The 19979-nt window shown below is 40.0% G+C and overlaps 1 long non-coding RNA gene across 1 annotated transcript in view; it reads right to left on the bottom strand.

Moving 5' to 3' along the window:
• Positions 1-19979, bottom strand: part of LOC103348343 (uncharacterized) — an 84771-nt gene that overhangs the window by 41083 nt on the left and 23709 nt on the right. The window contains exons 2-4 of the long non-coding RNA XR_007919524.2: positions 12098-12200; positions 8304-8505; positions 3171-3277 (exon numbers count right to left, since the gene is read on the bottom strand). This is a non-coding gene — a long non-coding RNA (uncharacterized lncRNA). The remainder of the gene's footprint in view (positions 1-3170; positions 3278-8303; positions 8506-12097; positions 12201-19979) is intronic.

Here is a 19979-nt window from a genome sequence, read left to right on the forward strand (position 1 = left end):
GGAGAGAGTGGGTTGGAGTCCTGAATACTAAGGATAAATTATTGGCACAGCTGTTATTAAGAATGGGAAAGGGAACCAATCATGGGTAAGTAAAAGAATCACTGAGCAGCACTGATGGTCCAGCTGAGCTTGAAAATCATAAATTTGTTTTGGAGCCAATTTTCTCCAACTGCATTTGGTAACTTGGGAGCAGTCCCACAGAAACAGATGGTTGGGTTGATCCAGGTTAGGGACTGGGACTCTGCAAACCAGTAACAATGGGAGGTTGGGGCTGCCCAGCTTGGTTCTGTGCCTCCTCAGCTCTCTGCTCACCCAGGAGCTCGGCACTAGCACTCTAAGGATTATTTTGTACCTTAAATGTCCTTGCTCAGGTTCATCCACTGTCTAATATCAAATGTCCACATTGCTTTCCAAGTAATTCAGTTGAGGCTGAATGAGTTAAGCCCAAGTAAAGCACAGATAAACACACACACACAATGAGGAATTCCATTTGCATTCCTTAGAAGGTGTAAAGAGGACCCTATTTTGAATTCTTTTTCCATTTCATTTGCCATTCTCCTAACTACTGCTGGAGCTTCTTATTTCCCACCCACCACTCCCTTCTGTCACTAAAGATGACTTAGCCCATTCATATTCTTCTAACTAGTTTTCCCAAGCCCTTGACTAAATAGATTAACTTCTTTTTTTTCCCACCCTGATTCATTAGACTCCTCTCTCCAATTAGCATCATGAAATCTAAAAAAAGGATCAATCAGACTCAAGTTTATCTCCAAAGGCATAATTGAGGGTAAAAGGGGGGAATGAGAGGAGACCTTGAGCTGCCAGAGTTCTTTTAAGCAACTAAATGCTAAAAATGGTGACTCATTCTATCTTAGCATTTTTCTAGATTTCATTTGTCAGACTAATTCTACTTTCTTTCATTGTACTTGATAGTTTGGGCCCATCCTTACTTTCTTGGTTTTCCTTGTCCAGGAAGAGTTACTGATTTCTCTTTCTTACATGACTCACAGCCAATTTCTGTTTTGTATAGCATTCCTAGACTCAGTCAAATCCCTGTCTCATTCCTACTTCCTGCTTTTTGAATCGGCATCCTCATGGAGGGGAAAGCAGCAAGCCATAGAATCAAGACTCTGGTGCATGGGTGTTAGACACTGGAGCGGAATCAGTCAAGGAATTGAAGGAGTAGATGATATTTCAGTGTTGGCAGTGGAGTTGGCTAGGGAGATGGTTGCAGATTACCAGAAGGGAAAATTTATAGATCAGGTACTTTAGGTGTCCTCCAAGAATGTTGGAGGGTGAACTAGATTTTGGTAGGTGATGGATGGAGTGGGTAAGAGCAATCTCAGTGGACAGGGAGTTGGGGATTTGAAAGAAACACCAAAATATGGATTGGGGCATGCAACCATGCCCCATGCTGTGGGGAAGCAGGAAGATTGCTCTGCCTCCTTGTTATGAGGGTGCAGCACCCTCCCATCACCACGGGAGGGTTAGAGGAAAATGATAGACTCTGCAAAATGTTCAATCGAGGTAATGTCAGTGTTCTGAACAAAACATTTCCCACTGCATTTCTAAGTTTCCACTGCAGAAATCCAACTGCGAGAGTCCACTGGTGATGCACTATCTCCAAGGGCAGTCCTGGGGCTTTCGGTTTGTACTCCCTGGCTGTAGATTTCAGGATAACAATAAAGGACACATCATCTTCAGAAGAGTGACCTTGTCAGCTGTTTTGAGACTCCAAAGTGAATCTCTAAGTGTAATTCTTAACTCATTCCTTTATCAAATACTTATTGACCATAAACAAACTAGGTGCTGGGATACAAGGATGAGTAAAATAATATTCCTGTCATTTAACAGTTCATAGTCTTTTAAAGGCAACCAAATGGGTAATTAAAAATCGATTAGAAGTCATATGATAAGAGGCAAGCATAGGTTCCGTGGAACACAGGGGAGGAGCATCTAATCTAACCAGAGTTGTGGGTATGAGGTAAGGTGACAAAAAACTTCAATGTTAAAAGAGATCTGAGGCATGTCTTCAAATAAGTTAATGTGATGAATTTCTGAATGTGTTTGTGTGCACACATGTGCACATACATGCTTGGAAGAGGATAGGATTGAAGTCCAGAAAACCATAAATAAAGTTAGTTATTTCAATTCCACTTTATCTTGGTTAATCACAGCCTAAATAGTTCAATCAAGGAGCTGGTGCCGTAGTGCAGTGGGTGAAGCCACTGTCTGCATTTGGGCATCCCATTTAGGATGGCACCCCATTTGGGCACCAGTTTGAGCCCTGGCTGCTCTTCCACCGATCCACCTCCCTGCTAATGCACCTAGAGAAGCAGTGGAAGATGGCTCAAGTCGTTGGACCCCTGCATCCATGTGTGAGACCTGGAAGAAGCTCCTATCTCCTGGCTTTGGCCTAGCCCAGCCCTGGCTGTTGCAGCCATTTGGGGAGTGACCCAGCATATGGAAGATCTCTCTTGGTATCTTTCAAATAAACAAATCTTTAAAAATAAATAAATAGTTGAATCAAGTCTAACTGAATCTCCAATATGACAAGCCTTTCCACTCTTTTGAAAGGGAAGGGGGCCAAGTCCAACCTCACATTTTGGCAGTTGATCCTGTGTAAACGCTGCTGTTCCCTGAGCTAACCTTCTCTGGGGCCAGAGGGATGCTTGTGCTACTGACTCCATTTGAACACAGTACAGCTTAAGGAAACCAGTATCAGCACACTTCTCTTTGGGCTGTTGGAAATAATGTTTCTGTTTTACTTATTTGAAAAGGTCTTGTGTCTTGAGTCTCAGGACAAGCTAGTTTGAGAATTATCTGATGATTGTGCAGGTTATTTTTAAAAATCTCACAGAAAGGATTGGTTCACCACTCTCTCTTAGTGCTAACCACACAGAGAGAGCAAATAATAGTGGCACTATATAGTAGACATTTTGGTGGGAAAATGTGGTGTGCAGGAGAGGAGGCTTGGCTGGTCATGATGTTCTGGTCAGCTTGGATTGTTAAGAAGATAATTCATGTGACTACCACATATATTACTGAAACTGCAAGACTGTTCTCTCCCATTCAGACTTCTGGAATGCATTGTGTTGCCTTCAGTTGATAGCTCTGCTTGTGCTTGGTTATTTATGGCTCCTGAAAATAGAGAACAGGAGATAGCAAACCTTTTATCTGATGTTCACTATAATTTGGACAATTGCAGAGTAGTTTCAGTTCTTGGTCTTCAGCATTTGGTGGGACACTAGCATTGAATTTGTGACATCATAACCATCTAAAAAGGATGAAAGAGATAAAATGGATAAGAATTGATAAGAAATCAGTTTTTCAGTTGATAGTATTTGCTTTTTCAAAGAAAGATACTAACATTCAACTTTGGAAAGAGTATTTTATTTCCACAGGCTTGGTTAGGTAGGGAAGACAGAATTCCAGTTGAAACTGACTAAGAAAGACAAGGAATTTTAATGAAAAGATTGGGTGCTTTCATAGTATACAGATCTAAGTCAAGGCAGTTCTGTCCACTAAAAACTGTTACAGTAATCTTTTCTTTCATGACTTAAAAAATGATTATTGACATCAATTGCTCTGAGTACCTATGAAGGAGTTCTAACTTCTTGGAGCAATTATAATACTTTTAGTGAAGCAGGGAAGAAGTTGCATTATGGGGAATATGATAATTTTGTAGATTTTCACTCAAATCTCTAGTATTTATTCCACTAGCCAATCAATTTGTAGTGAGTACATACTGAAATTATTTGTTAAGAGCAAAGGATACAGCAATGAATAATAATACAAGAGTCATTCAAAAAGTTCATATAAAAATATAATTAAAAGGTAAGTTTATTTTGATGTAAAATTTTTTGAAATCCATGCAGTTCTTTTACAGGATGTGTTTTCCATAGACTTTTTTTTTTTAAGATTTATTTATTTGAAAGGCAGAGTGAGAGAGAAGGGAAGATAGACACAGAGGAAGACACACACACACACACACACACACACACAGATCTTCCATTTACTGGTTGACTTCCCAGATGGCCACAGTAGCCAGGTCTCAGCCAGGCTGAAGCTAGGAGCCAGGAACTCTATCCTGGTCTCTTACATCAGTTGCAGGGGCCTGAAGTACCTGGGCCATCCTCTGCTGCCTTCCTAGGCATATTAGCAGGAAGCTGGATTAGGAGCAGAGGAGCTAGGTTTTGAACTGACACTCTGATATGGGGTACTGAGATTATAAGTAGCAGCTTAACCCCCTATGCCACAATGCTGGCCCCCATGAACATTTTGGAGACTCTTTACATGCAGGTATTTTAAAACTTTTTTGCCCCGAAATAATCTTTTAGTGCTGTTTCCTATAAGCAGACTTTGAAGTGAACTCAGAGTATTTAAGAGTATGAAAACCAGCCGGCACCACGGCTCAATAGGCTAATCCTCCACCTGTGGCACTGGCACACCCGGTTCTAGTCCTGGTCGGGGTGCCGGATTCTGTCCCGGTTGCCCCTCTTCCAGGCCAGCCCTCTGCTGTGGCCTGGGAGTGCAGTGGAGGATGGCCCAAGTCCTTGGGTCCTGCACCCTCATGGGAGACCAGGAGAAGCACCTGGCTGCTGGCTTCAGATCAGTGCGATGTGCCGGCCGCAGCATGATGGCCGCGGCGGCCACTGGAGGGTGAACCAACGGCAAAAGAAAGACCTTTCTCTCTGTCTCTCTCTCTCACTGTCCACTCTGCCTGTCCGAAAAAAAAAAAAAAAAGTATGAAAACCTGCATCAACCAGGGAGAAAGATAGCACTCATATAATAAATCAGTTATGATTGTGAACATCCACTATAAAGGATAAGCACAAAGTTCTAAGAGTATGTTTAACAAAATAATGGAAAAGTAGGGGGAGGTGGTGGGGGTGAGAAGCCAGAATATCTAAGTGAAAATATCTACACATGCAAAGGGCCTGTGGTAGAAAGGAATTTAACCCTTTAATAAAATCAAATGAAGTACTATGTGGCTGGAAAAAAAAAAAAAAAGCAAAGGGGTAAGTAGCAAAAGGTAAATTTGGAGAGAACAAGGGATAAATGACCCTGGCCATCATGGACTTGACAGAATAGAAAGGAATCCTTGGAAGGTTTTAAGCAGAAAAGCAATAGTCATGAATGCTGTGACTTCATGGCATTTTAATAAAATATTCTATTGTTTATGGAAGTAATTTTCCTTTAGCTTTTTAACTGAAAACATATATTTTCAGTTAATTTTATTCTAATTTATTTTTGCAGACATTAGACAAGATCATTTTTATGTAATTGAAGGACCACATTCTTCTTAGCTTGAAGTCATTGTGATAGATAAGATTTATAATTAGCAAATCTGCTGGATTTATTTATCTTCCATTTTGGGATTTGGAAATGGCAGATCTCTTATCAGTGACCAAATGCCAAATAATGGAAATGTTGCCAGATAAATTTTTAATTAAAAAAGGAGATATGTACCTGTGATATAACTGAGGTGAATTTTAAAACTTGTCTGCAAATACCTACAAAAATCAGAAACATATAATACATATTTTTAAACATTGTCAGAAACTACTCAGATTGCCTGAATACCTGGTTCATTCTAATATAGATGGGGACTTAATCTTTGGAAAGGGTGGTCTCATATAAAGAGGCTTCATACTAAATACAGACAGTTCAAGCTCTAATATGTGTGGAGAGATATACCGGGTTTATGGTCCTCACTTGTAGGTACGGCAAAGTCCAGATTTTCTAGAAAAGTCTTGTTATAAAATATCCCCCCCCCTTTATTTTTTGACAGGCAGAGTGGATAGTGAGAGAGAGAGACACAGAGAAAGGTCTTCCTTTTGCTGTTGGTTCACCCTCCAATGGCCACCACGGCTGGCGCACTGCACTGATCCGAAGGCAGGAGCCAGATGCTTCCTCCTGGTCTCCCATGGGGTGCAGGGCCCAAGCACTTGGGCCATCCTCCACTGCCTTCCCGGGCCTCAGCAGAGAGCTGGCCTGGAAGAGGGGCAACCAGGAAAGAATCCGGCGCCCCGACCAGGACTAGAACCTGGTGTGCCGGCACCGCTAGGTAGAGGATTAGCCTATTGAGCCACGGCGCCGGCCTAAAATATTCCCTTACGTTTTGGGCACATGGTTGTTTTTTGGCAATCACATGTTTTCCCGTTTTAATAAATAGTCATTTATTAGTAATTATTATTTAATAAATAGCAATTTAATAAATCCCCCTTGTTTTAATTAATAGTCATTGTGTCAAGTATCATCAAGACTCTTTCTTTGCTATCACCACCTAGAATTTTCTCCTCCTCTTATTCATCTTGAAAACCTGAACTCAAATCCTCAGACCTTGATTCATGAAGTACATGTACCATACAACTTGCATTTGCTGTTGATTCTGTTTTTGAAAATGATGCTTTACTTAGTCTCTTAGTTATTCTAAACTCTGCTGTACAAAGTCTAGAATGGCTTTGATTGTGTCTAAGTATCAGAAACACCAAAAAGATGAAGATCTGTCCATAGGCTAAAGGAATTTTATTCCTGGATTTCTTAATATTACTGCTTGTTCGGTATCTTAGAAAATGTCAATCAATGCCCTCTATCTGGTTTAGGGTTACATAAGAAAGGGGAAAACCTATTAATCCGTGTTTCCTTTTGTGACGTTGCAGGGAAGAAATGTCACTCACGAGGAGCAATAAGCTGGAGAATCCCTCAGGCACTAGTAAGAAAATGGTGATAGTCATCGAATAGCTACCGTTTTAGAAAGCTTATTACATACCATGCCTATGCTAAGTGCTTCACAGACATTATCGCATTTAATCTTCTCGGCAGCGGTGTAATACTGTATTCATATTTATTCCAACATTACAGATAAGGAAATTGGGGCTTAGAGAGGTTAAAAAAAGTTTTCTAAAGTCATTTTACTAATAAACAGAGGAACCAGAATTCTGTCTAGGCTGACTCCAAAGTCTATATGTAGGCAAAAGATGTCCCTGAGGATTGTATAAATGTCTTACTGCTTGGAGAATCTTCTCCATTCTGTACAATCCTATGGTATCACTCTCTGCTCCCTTTTGTTGAAAGTGAGCTTGCTGTGGTCTGGAAAAGCACAGTGGTTTATACAATGGTTTCTCTGACAGAGCATGTGGTGTTAGAGCTAAAGGTGAGTAAGGTATGCAGATCAAAGATGGGACATCCTACTGAGACACAAGTCTAAGCAATGCTGCTGCACAGAGCCAACAATGCAAAGTAGTTCCTGGCCCTCTCAGGACATGTAGACAAGCAGATTTTCAAAAAAGCCCTTGGGTAGACCATGAGACGGGGAAGCAGTGTGCCAGCCCTCTGCTCTCACAATGGCAGTCAGCAGCCATCAGTTTGGTAGAGTTTTTGGTGCCAGGATCTATTCTTAGCTCAACTGATGTCCATTGAAATGACTTTCAGTGCTTGAACAATCAGGAATTCTGTAACCAAGAGTTCTCCCCTTTGATCACTGATGGTCACAGGTAATTTCTTAAGACCAAAAGCCCCTGCTTTCAGATTAAGCTGTGTTTGTGTGCACATGTAGAAACAAAAGACACAACTAAATGGTCTATTTTCTGTAGTTCATGAAACCCAAATGTCAAACCATAAGCAGTAATTCCAGGATTGTGAGACAGTTTCTTGCAGACATTTTTGTACAATTGACCTGCTAGCTTCCCCCTACTACCAGAAAAATTTAAACAAAACAACAGCTTTTGCCTGAATGACCCAGGTAACAACCTACTTTAGCTTGAGCTGCTTAGATATGCCAGCTAAAAATGGCTTGTTTCCATGAGTCACCTGGATAATTGCCTTACTTGGTTGGCCCACTTTGTGCGGTGGGCCAGGAGGTGCTAAGTGCAAGTGTCAAGGAGGACTCTGTCTTCCACTATATGGAAAACCGTGTGATTGCTTCTTATTGCCTGGAGACCTTTACCTTAGATTTACTTTCTGCCTTTTTCTGACTTTGCTTCTTTTAAATGGTCATCTTGGTCAAAGGGTAAAAAAAAAAATCCCCTTAATTTATTTTTGGTCACACATGTGTATATCACATTAGAAACACTAGATCAAGAGCTTCTTAAATACTTACTACTGGCCAAACACTGTGGAAGATATAAAATGAGATAAAGGCAATAATTCTTGGTCCAGAGATGGCTACTTAGGGAGATTTGCACGGGTGCACCATAAGAAAGTAGCTACCTGTTTATTGTTGACCTGTTTGGAAGTTTAAGTAGTATTAGAAGAACAAATCAGGGAAGGGCAAAATAGAAATGTACAGGAAGACTTACCCATCATGACTTGTGGTATAGGTGCACTCATTTTTTTGGTTCTGCAAGTATATTGATTTATTTTAACAAAATGTAATCTCTTGTCCCAGGATGGCACCATTGAAGATAAATTCCTCTTCCTTGTTTAGAGGGTAGCTCAGGGTTCATGGTTCCACACAGTAAAGGTAGCAGACAGCTTTGGCTGTCAAAACACTTGCAATATCTAGGAAAGAATGAAGAAAATAGTCTACTTTTATGACTGAGTTTTTTTTGTTTGTTTGTTTGTTTGTTTTTTGACAGGCAGAGTGGACAGTGAGAGAGAGAGACAGAGAGAAAGGTCTTCCTTTGCCATTGGTTCACCCTCCAATGGCCGCCGTGGCCAGCGCTGCGGCTGGCGCACCACGCTGATCCGATGGCAGGAGCCAGGTACTTATCCTGGTCTCCCAGGGGGTGCAGGGCCCAAGCACTTGGGCCATCCTCCACTGCACTCCCTGGTCACAGCAGAGAGCTGGCCTGGAAGAGGGGCAACCGGGACAGAATCCGGCGCCCCGACCAGGACTAGAACCTGGTGTGCCGATGCCGCAAGGTGGAGGATTAGCCTAGTGAGCCGCAGCGCTGGCCTATGACTGAGTTTTTAGATGCATTTAAGGACAAAAAATAAATAGAAAACATATACAGGAAGAAAAAGACCTGCTTTATGTGGAATAGTCAACTTTAAAAGGTTTTTCTTGAAAATCTATTTATATATAAAAAGATATTTAGTGCCCCAGATTCAGTTTTATTTTATTATTCATTTTTAATGTTTTAGAATGAATCTTTTAAAACATATTTACTTTTTTTGTATACTTGCTTTTGGATAAACATTGAGGGAGGTGGGAAAGAGAGAGAAAAAGAGGGAGGATGGGAGGGAGGTAGAAGGGTGTAGGGGAGTAGAGATTGAGAGAATGGTCTGTGTTCTTATGCACAAGCTCCCATCACTGGATCACTACCTCTTTCCAACAGCTGGGGCTAGACCAGGACTGAAGCTGGGAGCCAGGAATGCAATCCAGGTCTCCTACGTAGGAGGCAGTGGCACAAGAAGTTGAGCTATCACCTGCTACCAGGGTGCACATTAGCAAGAAGCTGGACTTGGGAGCAGAGCTGAGACTTAGATGTACACACTAAGATATGGGATATGAGTGTCTTAACTGCCTGACCAAATGCCTACCCCCAATTTTAAATTTCAATTGTTAAAATTTGATATCATGAAATGACAATTTTTTTCTTTTATTCTACCTTTCTCTTATGATTATAAAATGACACGATTTAAAATTAAGTGGTAAGACAAAGTTTATTTTTTAAAATATGGTTTGAACTTTGATGTTAGAGCTTGCCATTTCTGTGCTTACACAGTTTAAATTCTCTGGCGTGGAACTTTTAGGCTTGAGATAAATGTCATGAACACGATTTTGAAGGTCAGGCTAGTAAACCACCCAAAAAGTCTGACAGCTCCAAAAGGGAATATTTACATCTGGCTCATGGCACCGTGCTCTCTGCCATGTTTTAGTCAGATTGAATAAGTGGAGCAGTGTGAACTGAACCTCGATAGAACTTGGCATTTGACCCCAGAGGCCTTTATACCTCTTTTTATCCTCTTGTCTCCTCCTGCCTCCCACCATGTGGGCAGAACAACCATAAAAATCCACCTGCTTTCTGCAGGAAGACTTGGCCTGGTTTCCCTGTAATACCTGTGTATACATGAATCAACCCAAAATTAACTTCAGGGACAGCAGGCTATTCCTGAACTTGCGAATTCAAGTATGAAATGCACTAGATTAACCAGATTTCTTGGTAAATGGGTTGTTCTGTTTGTTGGATTTCTTGTTATTTAAGAGTGAATTTCATGAATAGTTTTTAATTTCAAACTTTGCTACTGAGTAGGAATTCCAAAATGCATTAACTTTGTTGTCATCGGAATTATGGTTATTAAATGCTACTTGACCTTCCTCGGTGATCCTGATACTTCTGTGTCTGGGTTGTCATTCCAAACATCAGTATAAGAAAATAATAGCATAAATATAGAAGGAAGACAAGGCTAGTTGCTTAGGACTAGGATGGAAGCAAATGGGTTGGCATGGCCAATCTAGCTTGAATGAACTGGGATTATACTGCAGGGAAAATTCTAGATAAGTGAGCCAAAGCTTTCAAAAATTTATCCATTTTTGTTCTACTGCTTTTTAATGACTACCTCTAAGGAATCTGCCATATTTTTTCACAAGTTTATCCCTTTAAAAAGTAGAATAAAGTCTTTCTGTTTCTAAATACATTTAGGTAAAAAGAAATCATATGCTAAGTGAAAAAAGCCTGGAAAATGATTATGTCACTGTTATGTCTGGGACATTATATCACTTTCCTCAAAGTAGAACATGCCACCACTACTTCTTTTTTTTTTTAAGGATTTTATTTATTTTATTTGAGAGGTAGAGTTACAGACAGTGAGAGGGAGAGACAGAGAAAGGTCTTCTTTCCGTTGGTTCACTCCCCAAAAGGCTGCCATGGCTGGAGCTGCGCCTATCTGAAGCCAGGAACCAGGCACTTCTTCCCAGTCTCCCATGTGGGTTCAAGGCCCAAGAAGTTGGGCCAGCTTCTACTGCTTTCCCAGGCTACAGCAGAGAGCTGGATTGGAAAAGGAGTAGCCGGGACTAGAAGAGGCACCCATATGGGATACTGACACCACAGGTGGAGGACTAACCTGCGCCATGGCGCCGGCCCCAATGCCACCATTTCTTAAAACCACATTTTGCTGGGTGCAATCAGAAAAGACTAAGAAATCTTCATTTCAAGTAACCCTTTTGTCACTAACCTTTGGTTTGTAGGTCAAAAGAAGCATTAAAATAAACGTAGCTTCTGAACTGTACTCTTTCAGTAGCAGAAATGGATAGCTTTAGGAAATAGCAAAATGTATGCAGGGCACTATTAAGACATTACTTGTAAATCCAAATATATGTCAAACTCCTAGAATAATTAAACCTTCAGTTAAACAGGAAGAGAAAAAGGGAAAGAGGGAAAGCTGTTTTGAAACATGGTATGTAACTCTATACAGGGTTGTACATGCCCTTCTACAAGGCATCACTAACGTGTACTGTGCTGATATCTACATCCATATCTGTCTCTCTCTACACACACACACACACACAAAAGAGAGAGAGAGATTTTAAATTGAGGTATCTATCTGTGTCCCTGTAACCCAATCATACCTTTGGTCTGTTAATGATAAGAAACAGTCCCTACCTCTTGAATTCTGCATACTTTCTGTGAAGACTTTGAAAAGTATTTGAAACGGTCAAGATTTCATGCACTCTTTACATAAACCAAGTAGATTGGTAATATGAAGTTTGTATGGAGAGAAATTGCTAGAAAGGTAATAAGAGGGATAATAAGATGTATTATAAGGGAGGTCAGAGTATTGATGGACACTGATGGACCTGAGATTGTGAATCAGTTCTGCCACATTTGCACTGTGTGACTTTGGGCCAGTGACATAGTCTTAGTAAACTGTAATCTTCCTCTGATATAAAATGGGATTAACGGTGGTTGTCATAGTGACTAAATTATATCATAATATATTTACAGCATTATAGCTTTATTTAAAATACCACATTAAAGTACACATATCTCTTTGTTTTAAGAGTATAGATTACAAAAACATTGTTACACAAATGACAGAACCAAGTTAAAAAGACCAAGTGGTCTGCCCAAAGTTGATTCTAAATTATGACATTTATTCACTGGGTTGCAAATTCACCCATTAGTCCATGAATACGGCACATGCTTACCATGATGATCACAGCATTCGGGATAGTTATAAAAGAGACTTAACTGACATCTCCTATTCCAATGTTTTTTCATGGTATTCACAATAATGAAAATTCCCTAAGGCTGGGGAGAAAAAAGAATGAGAAAAGTTTAGAAATATAGAGTATTTTACAGTTTCATTAGAGATGATTGGTAAACAATTTTCTGATTGCATACTTTGATAAAATAGGAGTGAATCATACTAGTTTTTTGTTGAGAAAGCAGAATTTGCATTAAAAACTCTGAGACTGTGAAACATAAAGTTAAAAAAAATAGAAAAAGTGCCACCTCTTAGGCTCAAGTCATGAATGTTGTTCAGTGTGCTCTTGTTCTTGGTGCTCTAAATGAGTAGTGTGAGAGGGAGATAAAGGTGAATTGGTAATAGGAAGTGTGGCAGAGGTAACAAAAATAGGAGATAGACTATAGCTGGAATAGCTTATCATCTAGTTGGAATAATAAAATATTTGCTAATGTAAATCAAGAATGTTTCTAAAGTCACTGGGTAAATACAGATCTATAAGCATTAGTTATAAGGAGGACTGGTAATCTTGGAGGTAATAAATGTTAGCCTTCCCTGGTTCTTTTTTGTTTTGTTTTGTGTGGAGAAAGTCGTTGAGGTTTCTGGACTTCATTCAATCCATTTATAAACTGGTGTGATGTGGCCAAGCTTTATCATTTTCTGTAAATCACTTCTATGATTTGAGACTTATCCTTCAAGATACCACTTTTAAGTTCTACCAATACTACTTGTTTATTGTTAAATTTTCTCCTCCTGGCCTTCAGATCCCAACATACACACACACACACACACACACACCCCTTGTATTTGAATATCATGTGAGGGGATAAGTGAACAATCCCTGGATACAATAGGTGATTTATTGGAAAATTTGCATATGTGCTGTATTGAATCTCAATGAAAATTACATTTTCCTTAACTGTCCATGGGTTCTGACTTGCTGTCACATATAGAATAAGCCAAAGTCTTCAAAAGGAGTTGCCAGTAGGTGACAAAACTTGATGGAAGGGTCACTAATAAAATATTTTATTTATTTTTTGACAGGCAGAGTAGACAGAGAGAGAGACAGAAAGAAAGGTCTTCCTTTTTCCATTGGTTCACCCCCCAATGGCTGCTGCAGCTGGCACACCTCGCTGATTCGAAGCCAGGAGCCAGGTGCTTCTCCTGGTCTCCCATGCAGGTGCAGGGCCCAAGCACTTGGGCCATCCTCCACTGCACTCCTGGGCCACAGCAGAGAACTGGAGTGGAAGAGGAGCAACCGGGACAGAATCTGGCGCCCTGACCGGGACTAGAACCCCGGGGTGCCGGCGCCACAGGCGGAGGATTAGCCTATTGAGCCACGGTGCCGGCCAAAAAGATTTTCTAAGAATAGTTTTGTTAAAGAGCTGATAGGATTAGAATGAACTCTTGCAGATAAAATACAGCATCACAAACCCACATTTAGCCATTCTTTTAAACATTTAACAAATATATAGACATGCTCATATCTAATTTTACATTATATAATGGCATTTAGAATGAGCAAAACACTTGGGAGGGGTGCCTGCTGCAATGGGTGGAGATGTGAATTGCTTAGAACAATTTCCCTTTGAGATTGCCAGTTCTACTTTGACACTAGACTTGTTAACACAAACATGCAAGCTGTACCTTGGGAGTCCCTTGAGATCGACTTGTCTACAGCTATTTATTAGCTATTTAGTCAGGAACTTGTAATATGTCAGACATAGAGGGAAAAAGTGAGTTATTTTCCTACTAAGGTAGAAAAACCAACTTTCTGTTAAATGTAAAGGCATAAATATGGGAACTATTTCTCTGGACTCAATATTTCATTTAAATTATTTAAGGAACTGGTGGGTTATTGAGGTTCAAAACTAAATGTTTGGAGGGGCCAGTGCTGAGGCACAGCAGGTTAAGGCCCTGGCCTGAAGCCTGGGATCCCATATGGCTGCCAGTTCTAGTCCCGGCTGCTCCTCTTCCAATCCAGCTCTCTGTTATAGCCTGGGAAAGCAGTAGAAGATGGCTAATTCCTTGGGCCCCTTCACCCACATGGGAGACCTGGAAGAAGCTCCTGGCTCCTGGCTTTGGATTGGCGCAGCTCCGGCCGTTGCAGCCATTGGGGAGTGAACCAGCAGATGGAAGACCTCTCTCTCTGCCTCTCCCTCTCTCTGTAACTCTTTCAAATAAATAAAATAAATCTTTAGAAAAAATAAAAAAACTAAATGTGTGTCTACTAGTTTTTTTCATTATTTTCTTTCTTCTCAGAGACCCTTTCCACCTCCCCCTTATTCCAGTATCATTGCACCATTTTTCTTTAGAACAGAAACATAGGCATATCCATGAAACAACATCTTTTTTTACCTCCTGCTGTCAAAACCTAATCTCTCACTTGCCAGAGGAACCGTTTATATTATATACTGTATTAATTAGTTCTATGACTTGGAAATATCATTAAGATTCCTTTTCTCTCAGTTTGAATGAAGGCATTAGATTAGATAATATTTAAATAGTTTATGCATTGGATGCCCTCTACAAAATGATAAATTGTGAATTCACTCACTTCAGTGTACTATAAACAGTTGTGGGAGTGATGACTGTGGGAGTATCCTTTAAGGTACCATGTCCAACATAATTATGTTTGGCTAATCATTGCTGTAGTTGATGAGCAGAGAGCAGGTCTTTGATTTCTTTTACATGTTCCTTTGGGCCTCAACCCTGTTTATCTAGAACTGTGATCAGTGTAGAGTCATTGCTCAATTGCAGACTGTCTTAAATTTGGAAAATCTGATTGAGTCATCCTTGTGGGTAGTAAAATGGGAAGGATTGTTTCTTCAATGGTTTTAATCTATGAATTTGGATGTGCAAACCTTATTAGAATTGTCATAGGATTAGAAAAAATCTGTGTCTTTTTACAATACTGCAGTGGGTGATGGCGATTTTGAAACTTGTACAAAGTCACACAGCTGGTAAATGTGATCCTGTGTTGGTATCTAGATCCTTGTTAACCTTTACAGAAGCCTTCCATGACCTCCTCATGCAAGCCATCACTCTCTTCTCTGTAGTTCCATGGCATTGTACTCTCACCACTAGCACAACACTATTGATTTTGACATATTGATTTTGAATGCTGGGTCCCTGTGATGATGCCTGGGACATAGTATACTCATAAAAAATAGTCAATTGAATATTTGAGTACAAGTTCCATGGACTATATGCTGTTTTAGTCTTAGCTCTTCCAACATTCTCTAACACTTCGGTTGGTACTCAACATGTATTTGTTGAATTCAAATAGATTCTTATCAAGTTTGGTTTAGACCTGTTTGTATCTCATCAAAATTGCCGTTTTATTATGTCCTTCTTTTTTATTTCTGTGTATTTTTTACTTTTTCTTTCTTTCCTGTTCACCTTTCCCTGTTTTCTGCTCTTTCACTTTTATGTAAATTCTTTCCCATGCCTTTTCTATTTGCTTGTTATCTTGAAGCATTGGTGAAATCTTGTAGACAAATTTCACTCTGTCAAGTTATAAAGTTAATCTGAAGTGAGATAAGTTAAATCTTATTTCAGGACTCACCCATTTTGTATAACGTTTAGAAGAAATAGTTGTAATGACCATCATACTTGGGCAAAGGTATTGAGATACATAGTGGATTCTTTAATGCCTTTCAGTGTTTAAGTCCTGATTGAGAAAGTGATATTCACAAGAGAATTTCAGAGCACCAGATGCTTTTTACTAGCAATTCAGTCTTATGCCCATGAATAAGGTACAGCTCTTCCAGAATCCAGGTTGCCTTTAACCCATTCTGTATGAATAGGTACCATGGACAGTTGTGACTATTTTTTAACTAGTAAGATCTTATCTAATTATACCTAAAATCCAATCTGAATTTCTTTATGAACAGTTCTGCACCATCGTAATATAACTGAGTTTTGAACTCTGTTCTGGCTCTCAAGTTTGCAGTAAATTTGAAAACTTAAAAATGTCCCAACCCTCTCAGCCTTTTTTGTCTCTTCTTCAATTCTTAAAAACAAAATCATTTTTCTTTCTTTCACTATTCTATAGTCTCAATCAGTTCTCCTGGAAGCATTAATGTATTAAGTCCATGTGGATTTCTGGCTCACTGATGGTTAGTTTAACTGCTCTTTTTCCATTTCCATCTTCTTTGGACTGCTCCACTAAACCCAGAAAATATTATGTTGGTCTTAGAAGACCTCTTCTTATCACAAAGTCTCAGTGCCTGTTTCTCTCTCCTTAACATCCAACTCCATTTTATAGCCACATCAATTTAGCAATTTTCTGAAACAAAAGAAGTCTTGTGGGAATAAAAAGAATATAGGCTACATAGTAATTATAAAGATACAAAGCATCATAGTTTTATATGAATTTTTATTGCAATGTCTTATATATCATGCATGATCACTAACTGGAAATGACTTTCAGTTCTCCCTCTCTTTTCTGTTCATTATGTAAGATAGTGCTGGAATGACTATCTCATTTACTTAGTGGATTCTTTTTTTTTTTTTGACAGGCAGAGTGGACAGTGAGAGAGAGAGACAGAGAGAAAGGTCTTCCTTGGTTCCGTTGGTTCACCCTCCAATGGCCGCCGCGGCCTGTGCACTGCGCTGATCCAAAGGCAGGAGCCAGGTGCTTCTCCTGGTCTCCCATAGGGTGCAGGGCCCAAGTACTTGGGCCATCCTTCACTGCACTTCCCTGGCCACAGCAGAGAGCTGGCCTGGAAGAGGGGCAACTGGGACAGAATCTGGCGCCCCGGACCGGGACTAGAACCCCAGGGTGCCGGCGCTGCAAGGCGGAGGATTAGCCTAGTGAGCCGCGGCGCCGGCCCTACTTAGTGGATTCTAATCACAGACTTATACTATTAGAGGACATAAATTTTGATTATTCATAAAAATATACATTCTAACTTTGACAAGATGAGATCTATATAATTAATGAACTATTTAGGTATATATTCCCTTAGCTATTTTCAAATGTTTTGGAAGCATTCATTCCTTTTTTGTTTTGTTTTGTTTTGTTTTTGTTTTTGTTTTTGACAGGCAGAGTGGACAGTGAGAGAGAGAGACAGAGACAAAGTTCTTCCTTTTCCGTTGGTTCACCCCCAATGGCTGCTGCAGCTGTCATACTGCGCCAATCCAAAGCCAGGAGCCAGGTGCCTCTCCTGGTCTCCCATGTGAGTGCAGGGCCCAAGCACTTGGGCCATCCTCCACTGCCCTCCTGGACCACAGCAGAGAGCTAGACTGGAAGAGGAGCAACCAGGACAGAATCAGGCGCCCTGACTGGGACTAGAACCAGGGGTGCTGGTGCCGCAGGTGGAGGATTAGCCTATTGAGCCGAAGTGCTGGCTGTTTGTTTGTTTGTTTTTAAAGATTGATTTACTTCTTTGAAAGGCAGAGTTAGAGAACAAGAGACACAGAGAGATCTTTTGTCTGCTTTGACTCCCCAGATGACCACAACGACTAAGGCTGGGCCAGGCTGAAGCTGGGAGCTTCTTCCAGGTCTCTCACATGAGTGCAAGGGCACAGGCACTTGGGCCATCCTCTGCTGCTTTCCCAGGTGCATTAGCAGGGAGCTGGATCAAAAGTGGAGCATCCGGGATTGCAGTGGGATGCTGGTACTGCAGGCTGTGGCTTAGTGTGCTGCACCACAGTGCCAGCCCAGGAACCATTAGTTTCAAGAGATTTCTTTAATAGATTGTACAGTGTCTAACCTGGAAGGGATCTTGGGTATTACCTGCAAATATTTTTTAAATGATCATATTTCAGCCCTACACCAGAGAATTTGATGTAATTGGCCTAGGGAGTCCCTGGACATTGGGAATTTAAAATACATTTTGTTATGTGAATCTTCTTTTTTTAAAGATGTATTTATTTATTTGAAAGACAGGGTAACACACATAAATGCATGCACACATATACACAAGTATACACACACACACACACACACACAGAAATCTACCATCCATTGGTTAATTCTCCAAATCAGTACAACAGCTGGGATTGCCATACTGCAACCAGAGGCAGGAACTCCAACCTGGTTTTCTTGTGGGTAGCAGGAACTCAAATACTTGAGGCATCATCTGCCGTTTCTCAGGCATATTAGCAAGGTGCTGGATTGGAAGCAGAGTGGGCAGGACTAAAATGGGCTCTTCAGTATGGAATGTGGGTGTCCCGATTGGCAGCCTAACCCTCTGTGCCCCAGTGCCCCTCCCCTTGTTATGTGATTGTAATGGACAATTGTAAGGGGCAGTAATCCAGTTATTATAACTCAAGACTATAAGTTAGGAAAATCTAGTTTGCTTTTCCTCCTTAAGCCTCATTTTACTTTTTAATATGGGGTAATATGATATCTACATTCCAACTCTACAATGTTAGCTGAATGGAATATTATGCATGTGGAGAGCTGATGACAAGAATCAAAATTTGGCCAATTCTGACTTCTAGGGTAGTGTACTTTTATGTTGCTTCCACAGTTCTTTTTGATCATTTGCTTTCTGACCAAATGGTCATCTCTTTGCATCTCTCCATTTCTTGACTTCATGTCTTGTGCTCTAAGAGCTACAAAGGCAAAAATGTGATAAAACTTTGCAGTTGTGTACAGTGTAAGCTCACCTTAGTTTTTGGAATATTCTGGGTAGGATTTTGAGCTCAGAGGTACTGTCTCTATCTTATACCACCCTGAGAAATATTTTCTGTTTTTGCATGACTACTTTCATTTCAAATGGTGATATGTCAGAAGTCTTTTAGCATCCCATCTCTTCCTATTCTTGTACTAGATATTTGCTTCCGTCACATGTTCTTGTCATGCTAGAACACTCTCCACAACAATATTGTCTGTTGTTGTGGTTTGATTATCTGACTTCCTTACTACAACATATGCTGTCCTAGAACAATGCTAATGTAGATTCTGCTCATCACTTCTGCTAGATTCTTGAAGATTGTTATGGAGCCTGTCATATAGGTGACATGGGCACATATTTGGAAAATGAAAAAAGTTGTAGAAAGCTAAGAATAGTGTTGCATCAATTTTTAATAGCAAGCTTTGCTGAAAAAATCATAAGTAGATCTTGCTAGTTCCCTTTACATCTACATACAGCGAAGTCCCCATTATTGTCCAGATGTGTGACTGATATGTTCCACAAAGACAAGGGAACTGCTGTGTGTGAGAAATAGAGCCCTCAATGTTGTCTCTACAGTTACAAATAGTTGACTCTAGTCTGAACTACTAAGGGGAAATTTTTGAGAGAATTGCTATTCCAAGCAAGAGGCAGAAATTTCTGCTGCACTCAAGTTTTTATCTGTCACACATGGTCCTATTACTAAGGAGACCCTGATTAGGTGAAAAGCCATTCTTTTCAAAGTGAATGAAGGTCAAATGCTGGCAGTTAAATCATGCAATTTCTAAGGAGGTTTTTGGTGTTAATCTTTGGTTTCTGGAGAAATAAACACTTTTGCCCTTTACCAATCTTAAATTTTAATTTATTCCTGGCAAATTAACAGATGACATTTTGCTTTACACTACTAAAACCTTGAGAAAGAAATTGTAATATGATGAGTTTTTAAATAAAATAGACTCAGGAAAAATTGGACAAGGGTTACAAATGTTTAAATTAATGACAAGGGAAATGATTACAGTAATAATCATACCAGGATTAAAAGAATATTTATTAAATATTAAGATGTTGACATATTAAAATGCCTTGGAGTGCTGACTTGTTTGTGAAATACAGCCCCATTAATGTAGAGCTGGAAATCTCTACCTATTTACCTTTACTTTTTTCCTTTTTTTATAATTTATTTGAAAAGTATAGTTACAGAGAGAGAGAGGGAGAGAC

The sequence above is a fragment of the Oryctolagus cuniculus genome, chromosome 11 (genome assembly GCF_964237555.1).
Source record: "Oryctolagus cuniculus chromosome 11, mOryCun1.1, whole genome shotgun sequence".
NCBI classification, from domain to species: Eukaryota; Metazoa; Chordata; class Mammalia; order Lagomorpha; family Leporidae; genus Oryctolagus; species Oryctolagus cuniculus.